Source organism: Ambystoma mexicanum, chromosome 9 (assembly GCF_040938575.1).
Source record: "Ambystoma mexicanum isolate Mex_15411 chromosome 9, UKY_AmexF1_1, whole genome shotgun sequence".
Taxonomy (NCBI): domain Eukaryota; kingdom Metazoa; phylum Chordata; class Amphibia; order Caudata; family Ambystomatidae; genus Ambystoma; species Ambystoma mexicanum.
The window spans coordinates 590258384-590271416 of record NC_090931.1 but is presented as its reverse complement, the minus strand read 5'-3'; positions in this window follow the sequence as shown (position 1 = coordinate 590271416).

Sequence of the window (13033 nt, the reverse complement as noted above, 5' to 3'; positions counted from 1 at the left end):
CCTTGCATTTCGGTGCTGGACTGCCCCAGGGCAGGACAAAGACTGATATGTTTGGGATATTTCTTCTCTGTGAAAGATGGTGAGCTAAAGACTCTGGGTAAGTCTCTCGTAACCAGGACTAATGTCTGGCAGAGGGACTCCCAGGACCCCCTTGTTAATTTGCATATTTAAGTAACTTTGGGTCTCACCCTAAGTTACTAGGGGAATCCAGACGTGGACCCCTTGCTCACTATTCTTAGAGAGGCACAGATCCACCCTACTGATGGGGTCCAACCAGACAGAAACACGTGTCTGGGGTTTCTGTTGGTACTCTTGTTCAGAGGAGAATTGCCTTGCATTTCGGTGCTGGACTGCCCCAGGGCAGGACAAAGACTGATATGTTTGGGATATTTCTTCTCTGTGAAAAATAGTGAGCGTAAGACTCTGGGTAAGTCTCTCGTAACCAGGACTAATGTCTGGCAGAGGGACTCCCAGGACCCCCTTGTTAATTTGCATATTTAAGCAACTTTGGGTCTCACCCTAAGTTACTAGGGGAATCCAGACGTGGACCCCTTGCTCACTATTCTTAGAGAGGCACAGATCCACCCTACTGATGAGGTCCAACCAGACCGAAACACGTGTCTGGGGTTTCTGTTGGTACTCTTGTTCAGAGGAGAATTGCCTTGCATTTCGGTGCTGGACTGCCCCAGGGCTGGACAAAGACTGATATGTTTGGGATATTTCTTCTCTGTGAAATATAGTGAGCTAAAGACTCTGGGTAAGTCTCTCGTAACCAGGACTAATGTCTGGCAGAGGGACTCCCAGGACCCCCTTGTTAATTTGCATATTTAAGCAACTTTGGGTCTCACCCAAAGTTACTAGGGGAATCCAGACGTGGACCCCTTGCTCACTATTCTTAGAGAGGCACAGATCCACCCTACTGATGAGGTCCAACCAGACCGAAACACGTGTCTGTGGTTTCTGTTGGTACTCTTGTTCAGAGGAGAATTGCCTTGCATTTCGGAGCTGGACTGCCCCAGGGCAGGACAAAGACTGATATGTTTGGGATATTTCTTCTCTGTGAAAGATAGTGAGCTAAAGACTCTGGGTAAGTCTCTCGTAACCAGGACTAATGTCTGGCAGAGGGACTCCCAGGACCCCCTTGTTAATTTGCATATTTAAGCAACTTTGGGTCTCACCCTAAGTTACTAGGGGAATCCAGACGTGGACCCCTTGCTCACTATTCTTAGAGAGGCACAGATACACCCTACTGATGAGGTCCAACCAGACCGAAACACGTGTCTGGGGTTTCTGTTGGTACTCTTGTTCAGAGGAGAATTGCCTTGCATTTCGGTGCTGGTCTGCCCCAGGGCAGGACAAAGACTGATATGTTTGGGATATTTCTTCTCTGTGAAAGATAGTGAGCTAAAGACTCTGGGTAAGTCTCTCGTAACCAGGACTAATGTCTGGCAGAGGGACTCCCAGGAACCCCTTGTTAATTTGCTTATCATCACAACAGACAGTTCTAGTACACTACAAAATACAACCCACCCTGTAAAGGAATGCAGAGGATTGACAGTTTCAAAGAAGGAAAAGGGATACCCTCTGGATACTGACAGGAGGGTAGTCAGTATAGTAATAATCGCAGTAGTTCAAGGATACTTGGTTTCAACACAAAGGGAGCAATGGGTTGTAAAATGTCACTACGGGCCTTCGGCGAAGGACCAGGGGGACAGAACCACAATGTACCTTGTGCTGTAGGAATTATTGGTGCTCGACAGTGTTGAGTTGGTTTCAGGGCGCTTTATAGCTTCTGCGACAGAGTTCAAGATGGGAGACAGCAGCGGTTATCAGGGGGCAGGCAGTTTGGCGTACAAAGCTGGACGCGTGGCTGCAGGTTTGCTTACACAGCAGCTTGGGGTCAGGAATCGATGTCTCAGTGCTGGTTGGCGGTTCTGAAGCACTGGTCGAGGTTTCTCAGATGGCTCTAGCGACGGCAGCGTAACAACAATCAGCAGTGCAGTCGGTTGCATCTCAAGGGGCTCAACTGGCTCGAAAATGTCCTTTAAGGCGGACATCGGAAGATGCTTGTCGATGGATTCGTAGCTTCTTCACTGGGATTGTGTCATCCTTTAAGGCAGACAGCCCAAAGATGAGGAGAGTGTTGCAGGCAGCTGCCTTGTCCTTGGTTTGGTTTAGAGACTCTCTGGCACTTTCCACCTAGGAAGCTTGCTGCAGAGCCTAGCAGGGCACGCTATGTGCTGGCTGGGTACTGGTTCCGGAGCTGCTGGAAGGTCCTCTGAATTTGGTATCTCCCTCTGTTCCCTGTGAGATTTTTAGGGGAGGGATCGTGCTTCCCTCTTGGAGGTCCTGGCCTTCCTTCACTGGCGGAAGATGTAAGGCAGACTGTACCTTCAGCCAGGGTCCAATGATGAGTTCTTCCTTCTGCTTCTGGTGAAGCCTTCAGATAATCTGCCAAAAGCCCATTGGACCACAGGGATTGGTGTAGGCTAAGCCTACCTTAATGAACCAATTCTGGGTCCCCACCAACAATCTCCTGTATGATTGAGGTCATAACTAGAGTGCTTTGCAACAAAAAAAAGTAAAGGGTTGAAATCATGTAATACCAAGTCCCACCCATCTTCCTGTCTTTTGTGGATCAAAGGGTGCCACTGGTTAATGGAGCTCTCCATGGTTAGTGATGATAAAGCGGCAGGACTCCCTTGAAGCTGCAGCAAGACCAGAACTTCTGGCTCTGTCAAACCACTGACTCATACCTTCTGAATGGGGTCCCCCTGCGGGGATGACTACTGTAAGCACGCAGTCCCAGACCTAACATTTCAATATCAATCGATACTGAGGGCGGGAGCTGGCTTCAGGTTGACACAGTGCATATGAAAGGGTGCTGGGGATTACTGTCTCCTTTGTTAGCCTCTTTAGGCAGGCCCCACGTGGGCCTGTTTGAATTAAACTCTGATTAGTATGCAAATTCTGCGACCAACTTTAAGTCTCAACAAAAGGACATGGTGGATCCATGGAGCCTTTGTTAGTTAATTAGGCTGGCCATGGCAGGGAGAAGGTCTGTCCCTCCCCCTTCTGGAGATGCATCGTGTACTCCACCTGTCAGATCCCAACTGAATATGACAGGGGGGACTGCGCCTATAGGCTGTGTACCCCCAGAGTACACATGTTTACGAGTATGTTGTGCGGTGAGCATAGGAAAATGTGTGCCGATTAGCCCGACACATTTTCCGGAGGTTGATCTACCATCATTCAATTTCATTTAACATTATAAAAAAGCCCAGGCTGAGCGCATACCCACCATGCGGATGGCCGAATTCCTCACAAGGAGGGAGGAATATCTGCAGACCCGGCGAAGGTGCGCGACATACAGGAGGCGAGCCCCTCCAGCAACACATCAGAGGTGCGGAGTGTCCTATGCATGGCCACATATTATGGAAGATTTATTAGTAACCAGGCCACCCTGTCGGAGCTCCTCCTGATCCTCACAAAGAAAGACTGCACAAAGAAGTGGACGCCCCTGGAACTGTCAGCCTTCAAGAACATCAAGGGAGCACTGACGGCAGAGGACACCATGACGTTTTTCCACTCACATAAAAGGGCAGAAATCATTGTTGATGCAAGTCCATTTGGCCTAGGGGTGGTATTGATGCAGCCAGACATGAATGAGGGAACACGACCACTGGCATTCGCCAGCAGGACGTTGTCGACAACAGAGCAGTGGTATTCCCAGATCGAGAGAGAGGCCCTGTGGCTGCAGACATTTTCATCTGTACATTTTTGGTCAACCAGTAACCATTGCCACAGATCATAGGCCACTAATACCAATAATGGCTGGGTCCTCCTCCAAACCACCCACCCGCATTAAAAAGTGGATGCTCGCCCTCCAGGAGAATGATGTTGAGCTAATCTACCGTCCCGGGAATGCCAACGCGGCAGACTATTTATCTTGGCACCCTACCCCCTCAGATGAGACCGAGTGTCACCTTGAGGACTCTGAGACTTGAAGACTTTGTACTGACACTCGCAGAGGCAGAGACTCCCATCTCGATGTCTCTGAATGACATCAAGACAGCGTCAGCGGAAGATGAATGCTTCCAAATCATCCAGACTGCAGGGGAAAACAATGAGTTGAAAAGGGTACTCGCAAAACTGGACAAGCGTACTTGTGAGGCCCACCAGGCCCTAGTACAGCTCTGGCGAGTATGGAACAAACTCACGTTCACCACAGATGGGCTGGTACTGAGGGTGTCCAAGATGTCCATACTTCAGGAAGTTAATCCTGAAAGTGATACAGCTGGCGCAGAGGCCACTAGGGGACGGCCAAGACCAAAGCACGTCTGCGGATGAAGGGTTCCGAGGGTTCGAAGACAAGGTGGATGCATTCATCATGAGTTGCGTCTGGTGTGAGGCGGCAGCGCCTCACCACAAAGAACCACAAATTGAAGCCATGGACAGAAGCTGCCTACTGTGGTACATAGTGCATTTATACATTGGATCCACCTTTCGGGACACACATTTTCTAGTGCTAGTTGACCAATTGTCACTGTATCCCGAGGTGGAGTTTGTGGAGTCGACTTCTCTGATAGATGTCATCACTGTGCTTGAGAAAATCGTTGCCACTCATGGGTTGCCCACTGAAATATGTTTGGACAATGATCCCCTGTTCCAGAGTGGGGGTTTTGCTGAGTTTCTTCACGCCAATGGAGTTCGTCATCGAAAGGTGATGCCCGTCTGGCTACCCGAGAATGGTGAAGCGAAGAGACTAATGTGCACTTTAAATAAAGTGTTAAGAATAGTGCACGGGCAAGGAGAATGCAAAACAAGAGTTCTGTATTAGTTCCTGTCGGAATATCGTACCACCCCCCATTGCTCCACTGGAGTGCCACCTGTGGAAGCACTGTTTCAAAGATGCCCGAGCCGATTGATCCCAGAATATGCACCTCGCAGTCCTGGGGTGATCGATGACCAGGAAGTGTTTGAAAGCAGAAGGGTGGCGAATGAGAGAGAAAGTGATCGGAGAAGCCTCCAGGATTATTTGCTGGAAGTGGGAGGACAAAGTTCTGGTGCGCTCAGGCACCCCAGTGGGAAATTGCCCCCCCCTCTGCATAAACCTCACCCGTTCAGCGTAGTTGATGTAAACGGGTCGAGGGTTGTGGTGTCAGATGGGCAGGGCACTGTTACAAGGAACTCCAGTTTCTTCAGAAAGTTGCGGACTCACCAGACCAGAGAGGAGAATCACTAAGGAGGAGGGTGCAAACGCCACCGTCATGGGTGGTGTACGAGGAACACAACCTAGATCCTGAAAGCCCTCAAGTCGAAGAAGATGAAAATGGCCCAGCTGACCAAAGGGGAGGCACCAGCTGGAGTGGAGACATCCCAGAGGAAAGCATGGAAAGGCGATATCCCATGCAAGATTCCCGACGCCATCCCAACTTACCTTCAGGTCTTTGAGGTGGATGCTCTGTGAACACAAGTGAACGTTTTTGGACGATGTTATCACGTGTTTCGTGGTACTGTTTTGAATTTGCATCTTGTTCTTTTGTTCTGTTAAAGGAGGAGTGTGGTGTGTGTATGACAGTGACGACCACGAAATCCCAAAATGGAGGAGGCACCCCGATAACCTGGGCGGTGTCCTCTTCCTGTCCTCCCCCTACCCAGGATGAAGGGGAGGTGCCAGCAAGAAGCGCGGCAAAGCAAGGGAAAGCCTGCGAAATGGAGCAGCGTGGCAAAAATGGAGGAAAGCCTGTGAAGGGCAACAATGGAAAGGGCTTCCCACTGCAGGCAGCATCTAGGAGCTTCGTTTTGACTTCGCCGGCACTTTGCCTGCAGCGGGACGTCGGATTCAGCTGAATTCCACACGCCGGATCTTCAGCGCGTCACGTCAGCTGCCCGACAACACCGGGTGCCTTAAGAGGTGAGCACGTACGTCGAGGGGATCCTCGGAAAGCGGGGCCATCCCGGGGGCAGTAATACTCCACACAGCAGACCCAGCACGCCCGCCTCACTTACCCTATAACCTTTCACCCAAAAAGGGGGAAGGTACGAGGGGGCGAACACCGACAACCGCATTCACCGCGGAAGCACAGCGGATTAGGACGCAGGAGCCCATCCTCCCACAGCAGGCCGCCCAGACGGGGTTCGCTGAGTGCGACCCGTATTAAGAGGCCAGAAGGAACGGCCCAGCAGGCACAGACAGGGTTTGCTGAGCGCGACCCGTTCTAGGTAAACAGAGAACTGTGCAGCCAAAGCACTGAAAGGACACACCAGAAGGGACCGGAACACGAAGGGGAAGGAAGGAAACCACGTGAAGCGGCAGGTGCAAGAAAGAGGTGGTTAGCAAGAATGGACTTGGAGGCATTTATGGCTATGGCCAGACTGGCAGCAGCAAAGCATGCCCCAACTGGATGGATGCAATGATACCACGACCAGGGGAAGAGGAGCAAGCAGGAACAAGCCAAGGGCCGGCCTCCCCGCTACTGTACCCAGACAGCGAAGAACAGCTGGAGCAGGAGGAGGAAGAAAGGTTGGAAGAGGAAGAGGAACCTGCGGGGAAGAGAAAGAGGACCATGACACAAAAAGCCAAGGCAAGCAAAGAGCAAGCAGCGAATGGCAAGAAACCAAGGACTGCTGGGGCAAAGAACAGGGGAAGAGCACAGGAGGTTGTGGCCATCCCGGCACATACACCTGTGGCGCCACCAAGGAACCTGGGCCCACCCAGCACGCCTGCAACCAGATCGGTGGCTACAAGGGAAGACGGGCCAGCGTCCTTGGAGGCAGTTAAAGGTATGCTAATGCAATGTATGCAAGCATGGGGAAATGGGGGTAACGGGCAAGTACTAAGTGGGAATGTAAATGCCTTTAATCATGTGGGGAATTGGGGCAGCAGTAACTCAACAGAGAGGGGTGGCTCTGGGACCAGGGGGGCTGGGCTCAGGGGTATATCATGCAGGGTATCTTAACAGCAATGGGGTGCCAATGGAGATGAGCCAGTGGTCAGGGGCATGGCTTAACTCAGCATTTCCAGGAGGGGCGGCGCAGCAGGCGCAGGGTCAAGTTGCCAATGCAGTAGCCAGCATGAACTCCTTGGGTCAGGGCAACCCGGTCCAGTCCACGCAGGGTCAACAGGCCACTGCGGGGACTAGCGCAAACCCCATAGGCGGGCCCAGTCCTGCAGCACAAGAAGGAGCAGCAACTGCAGGGACCGCTCAAACACCACCTTGGTGGGGCCAAGGGGTTACTGGACCAGGGCTGCTCACGGTCCCAATGCCAATATCGGACAGGAGGGGGTGTGGGCACCCATGATGACACGGTACGGGAGAGCTATGCCGGGCTTTGGTCCAGTCAGGGTGGCAGTGAATTCCTTATCATGGCACATATCACGGGCCATTAAGGAGAGTGTATGGAGGAAAGAATTTATTGAGATTTTGTGGGACTGGAACCTCTGGGAAATGGGTTAAAGAAATTGTCAGAGAAAGAGAAGGAGAAGAGGGATAAGGAGCAACCCAAGATAGAGGCGTCCATACACAATTGGCTAAAGGCATTCAACGTATACACATCCATAATGATAGAGAAATATCCACAGGATGCCTTGTCCATGTTAGCCTATGAACAGTACATCCATGGCCTGTACTTGAAACACGGGGGGGAAGGTTGGTTACAATATAATCGGGTATTTCGTTTGAAAATGCAGGTTTGGCCAGCTTTTGTCTTGGGATGAAATGGATGTGGGAGGGTTCTTGGATAAACTGATTCCAGCAGGTGAAGGGGGGGAGAAATCCCCAGGGGAAAAGCCCCAGGAGGGGCAGGGGGGGATACACAAAACGGGGAAGACGTCCTTTCGCGGGTACTCCTCCTGGAACAGCAGAGCCAGATACCAGGGGGAGCAAGCTGAATGCTGGAGGGTCAATTCAGATGAGGGTTGCCCCATTGGCAAAACATGCCCATTCAAGCCCCCCGTGGGGGGAGGGCCAGGGATCGGAACCCCTCAACCAATGAAGGGAAACGTAAAAGCAGCCCCAAAGCAAAGGAGAAGGTCAAGAGGGAATGAGGTTAAGAGCAGTTTGTCAAGGTCAAGTCAACAGCAGATGTGTAAAAGTGTGATTAAAAAGGGGCTGCCAACCCCGGTCAAACTACAGGCTATGACTCGGGGGTTAAATATTTATCATAACTGTGAGGATGCTAGACTATCATGGGAAGGTTTCAGATGGGGGTTTAAAATCCTGTGTGCAGAGGTAAAGAAGGGGACGGAGGCGGTCAACCTGCGGTCGACACTAGCAATGCCAGAGGTTGTAGCAGCGAAAGTTGCCAAGGAGGTCAAGTTGGGCAGGGTGGCAGGCCCGTTCACAAATCTGCCATTGGCCAATCTGGTAATATCCCCATTAGGGCTGGTTCCCAAGAAGGAGTAAGGGCAGTATCGGCTGATTCACCACCTTTCCTTTCTCGAAGGAGAGTCAGTCCATGACAGGATTAGCGAAGAACTATGCAGGGTACAATACTCATCCTTTGAAGATGCGGTGGAAGTGGTAAGGGCTGCGGGAAGGGAGCCCTGATGGGGAAGGCGGAAATAGAATCTGCATTCCGGTTGTTGCCCATTCACAAGGAAAGCCAACATTTGTTTGGGTTCAAGGTGCAGGATCTGTATTATTTTGATAAATGTTTACCTATGGGGTGCGCCATCTCTTGCGCGTATTTTGAGGCTTTTAGCACTTGCCCAGAGTTTACGGTGTCGGGAAGGGGCGGTGGTACACTACCTGGATGACTTTGTTTGTCGGTAAGAAGGGGTCCAACGAGTGTGGGGCCCTCATGGAGGCATTCCAGAGACTGATGAAGACAATGGAGGTCCCGTCCTGCTAGCGCGGGAGAAAACGGTAGGACCAGTGACCTGTCTGACCTTCTTGGGGATCGTAATTGACACAGCAAGGGGAGAGTGCAGGCTCCCCCAGGAGAAAGTAGAAAAACTGAAAGAAACCATCAAACGTCTAAGGGGTAGGATTAAGGCAACTCTGAGAGAACTCCAGGCGCTGGTGTTTAACCTTAATTGCGCAGGGAAAGTCATCCCAGTGGGCAAAGTGTTTGCAAGGAGTGTTGAGCTAAAAACCGTGGGGTTACAGCACACAAACCAGCATGTGCGGATGGGGGCAGAGGTGCGGGAGGACCTGGCCATGTGGGCCACATTCTTGACAAATTCAATGGGGTTCGGATGTGGAGAGGGGATTGGAGCACCAAGGACAGGTCCAAGTTGTTCACAGATTCATCTGGGGCACTGGGGTTTGGGGAAGTCTTGGACACCAAATGGTGCGGCATGGCATGGCCTGAGGTGTGGCATCAGCAAGGGGTCACCAGAGATATCACGTTGTTGGAACTCTTTCCTATTGCGGTAGCTTTCAGATTATGGGGGGATCAACTAAAAGACAGCAAAGTCATGCTTTGGTCGGACAACTTAGCGGTAGTCCAGATCATAAATCAAGGTTCTGCCAGCAACACAAGGGTATTGCGCCTGTTAAGGGAGCTCAACAAATGCATGCTGCAATACAACATTGAGGAGCGAGCAAGACACATACCCGGGGTGCAGAACACGGCTGGTGATGCTCACTCTCGTTTGCAGTGGGAAAAATTATGTGGGAGTTGTCCGGGAGCAGACAAGGTGATGGCCCGGTTCGAAACACAGTGGTGGGACATGATTGGGGCAATCCGAGTTCCCTGATTCAGACGGCGCTAGCATCGGGCACGGCAAGTAGATACAAGGCATGCTGGGAGCAGTACTTGGCGTTCAAGCAGGTGGTATTGACGGAAAGTCAGCAAGATCTACCAGTGAGGGCCTTTGTGGGTTGGGTCTGGCACGAGGGAAAAACGAGGTCATGGATGGCCTACCACCTGGCGGCGATCACTCATTATTACAAGCTAGACGGGAACAGTGACCCTACAAAGGAGCACTACATCATCATGTTCATGAAGGGTTGGGCCAAGCAACGAATGCCTAAAAGCGATGAAAGAAGGCCCATTGACATTGTCAAGCTCCAAAAGATAGTAGCATGCTTGGAGGTAGTGTGCCAGGGGGGGGGGTTTGAAATAGCACTGTTTAAAGCAGCTTTTACTCTGGTGTTTTTTGGGGCCTTCAGGGTGAGTGAACTGGTGCCAGAAAACAAAGACGCAAAGGGGAAGGGGTTTTTACAGTTTAAAGATGTGCATTGTTCAGGTATACATCTGGTACTATGGGTAAGGAGATCATAAACTGACCAAGAAGGCAAAGGGTGCACAGTGACCCTCCAACCCATCATGGGCAGTGCAATATGCCCGGTCAGGGCGGTGGCAGGTTTCCTCAGGCTGAGACCCCCCTCGGGAGGGGAGGCTCCACTGCTCATTCATCACAATGGGACAGCTCTAAGCCGCTTCCAATTCAGAAGGTTTATCGCAATGGCGCTAGAAGGAATTGGGGAGATAAAGGGAGTATTCGGGACTCACTCATTTCGGATTGGGGCATCCACGTCAGCCGCAGCCATGGGCATGGGGGAAGGAACAATCAAGCAGATTGGTAGATGGAGGTCTGGGTGTTTTAAGAGGTATATCAGGCCGGTAAATATATCACTTGACATGCCACCTTTTCTCCCCACCAGCAGCAGCCCGGAGGAAAAAGAGAGCGGTCTGGGTAGTAGGACACTCATTTGTATCAAGGGCAGGGGCAAGCTGGTCAGCGGAACAGGAAGAATTGACAGACGGCAATTTTCTAATTGAGTGACACGGGGTGCAGGGATGAAATAGACACAGCTGCAGGGGCAGGTGCGCAGATTTCTAGGGAAACAGCAAAAACCGGATGTATTGGTCATACACTTGGAAGGTAACGACCTGACAAACCTGGGAAGGGGGGTTCTGATGCGGGAAATGATGGTCTCTCTACAGGAGCTGGCAGGTCAACTGGGAGAAACGGAAATCATTTGGTCAGAGATAATTCCAAGGCCAGAATGGAGGGGCGCGGATAATCATGCAGCCGTGGAGAGGTCCAGACGAAAGCTAAATGGTGCAATGGCAAAATTCTGCAGGGGCTTTGGCTAGATCAGGCACGGTTTGATTAATTTAAAGTCTCCAGAGTATTTTCTTAAAGACGGGGTACATTTGTCACCACTGGGGTTGGAGCTATTCTACTGGAACCTTTGCGCAAAAATCCTAGAAATGTAAGGAAGGAAGCAGGGGGGAGCCACGGTGGGCGGTAACCCACCTGTGGTGTGGCGGTGTTTGGGCAACCAAACACAAGAGACAGATTCTGGATGAGCCAGGAGAAAGCCGGAAGGGTCTTTGCTCTTTTCAGACCAGCGCCGCTTGGGAGCCTAAACGGAAGGGGCGACTGGGGGGAACAACAAGGGCTCAGCTTCCCCCAAGGAAATGGCACTCTCCTAACCCAGGAACACCTGCAGGAGCAGGAGAGGTTCAGACGCAAGGGGTTGGGAGATTTGGGCCTATGCTGGACTCTCTACCAAAGAAGGGGGAAGCAGGTGATTTGGACACGGCGCAGTCGCCGCATCTTATCTTCTGAGTTATTTCCACTAATGTGTGCAGTGTGGTTTTATGATATTGTGGAAAATAAATCGGTGGCCTTTTTATGCCAAAAAACAAAGTAAGACTCATTCTACACATTTCTGGGGGGGAAAAGGGGAATCAGTTATTGCTATGTAATGGGTCCAAAATGGATGGATGCACGGGTTAGGACATTGACGATGACGAAATCCCAAAACGGAGGAGGCAACCCGATAACCCGGGCGGTGTCCTCCTCCTGTCCTCCCCTCCCCAGGATGAAAGGGAGGAGCCCGCAAGAAGCGTGGCAAAGCAAGGGAAAGCCCGCGAAATGGAGCAGCGCGGCAAAAACGGAGGAAAGCCCGCGAAGGGCAACAATGGAAAGGGGAGTAGCTATCCCTTTATAACGAGCGGGCTTCCGACTGCAGGCAGCATCTAGCCTTGGCAGTGGGACGTCCGCCCGCCAGCAGTGGACTTTTTTTTCCCACCCACCCACCCTACAAACAGGACAAGCAAGGAGGCCTGGTCGTCGATGTCGCAGGACGACAGGCGGTGTGGCGGTGTTTGGGCAACCAAACACAAGAGACAGACTCCGGATGAGCCAGGGGAAAGCCGGAAGGGTTTTCGCTCTTCTCAGACCAGCGCCCCTTATGAGCCTAAATGGCAGGGGCATCTGGGGGGAACAACAAGGGCTCAGCTTCCCCCAAGGAAACGGCACTATCCCCACACAGGAACACCTGCAGGGGCAGGAGAGGCTCGGACGCAAGCGGTTGGGAGAGTTGGGCCTATGCTGGACGCTCTACCAAAGAAGGGGGAAGCAGGTGATTTGGACACGGAGCAGTCGCCGCATCTTATCTTCTGAGTTATTTCCACTAATGTGTGCAGTGTGGTTTTATGATATTATGGAAAATAAATCTGCTGCCTTTTTATGCCAAAAAACAAAGCAAGACTCATTCTACACATTTCTGGGGGGGGGGGAAGGGGAATGAATTATTGCTATGTAATGGGTCCAAAATGGACGGATGCACGGGTTATGCCTAAAGGCGTCAGTGACAGGTTACGTCACAGCGCAAGAAATAAACGGGTTGTCCGTGCTTCCGGCAGTTAGGGCAGCGCCCAGCAGCCAACGTGGAGTACAAATATTGATGTCAAGCCCCTCCCCTCAGTCAGTAAAAATGGTGTATCCCGTTCTTGAAAACGCATCTTTTCATCGCCCGACTTTCCTTCCGGGCCCCTAATAGGGGCAGCAGCCCCACAGTTTGAATACCGCTGCCCTAGAGACTGCAACACCTGTACCTCGAGACAGAATAAAACATTTAGATAAATAAAATGCAGCGGGGTGGGGTGGGGGGGAGGTACCATCCCTTCAGTCAGACTGCAGTGTGGTTACAACAGGAGAGCAAGCTGTGTTTTGTGTCCAGTACAGTCGGTGTGTTCTGTAAAATGATTTCTTCTACTGCCCATGTCGTTGAAAGTTTTTCGTAGGACATCTGAACAACTTCACAAGCTTGGTTGCATTCGTTCA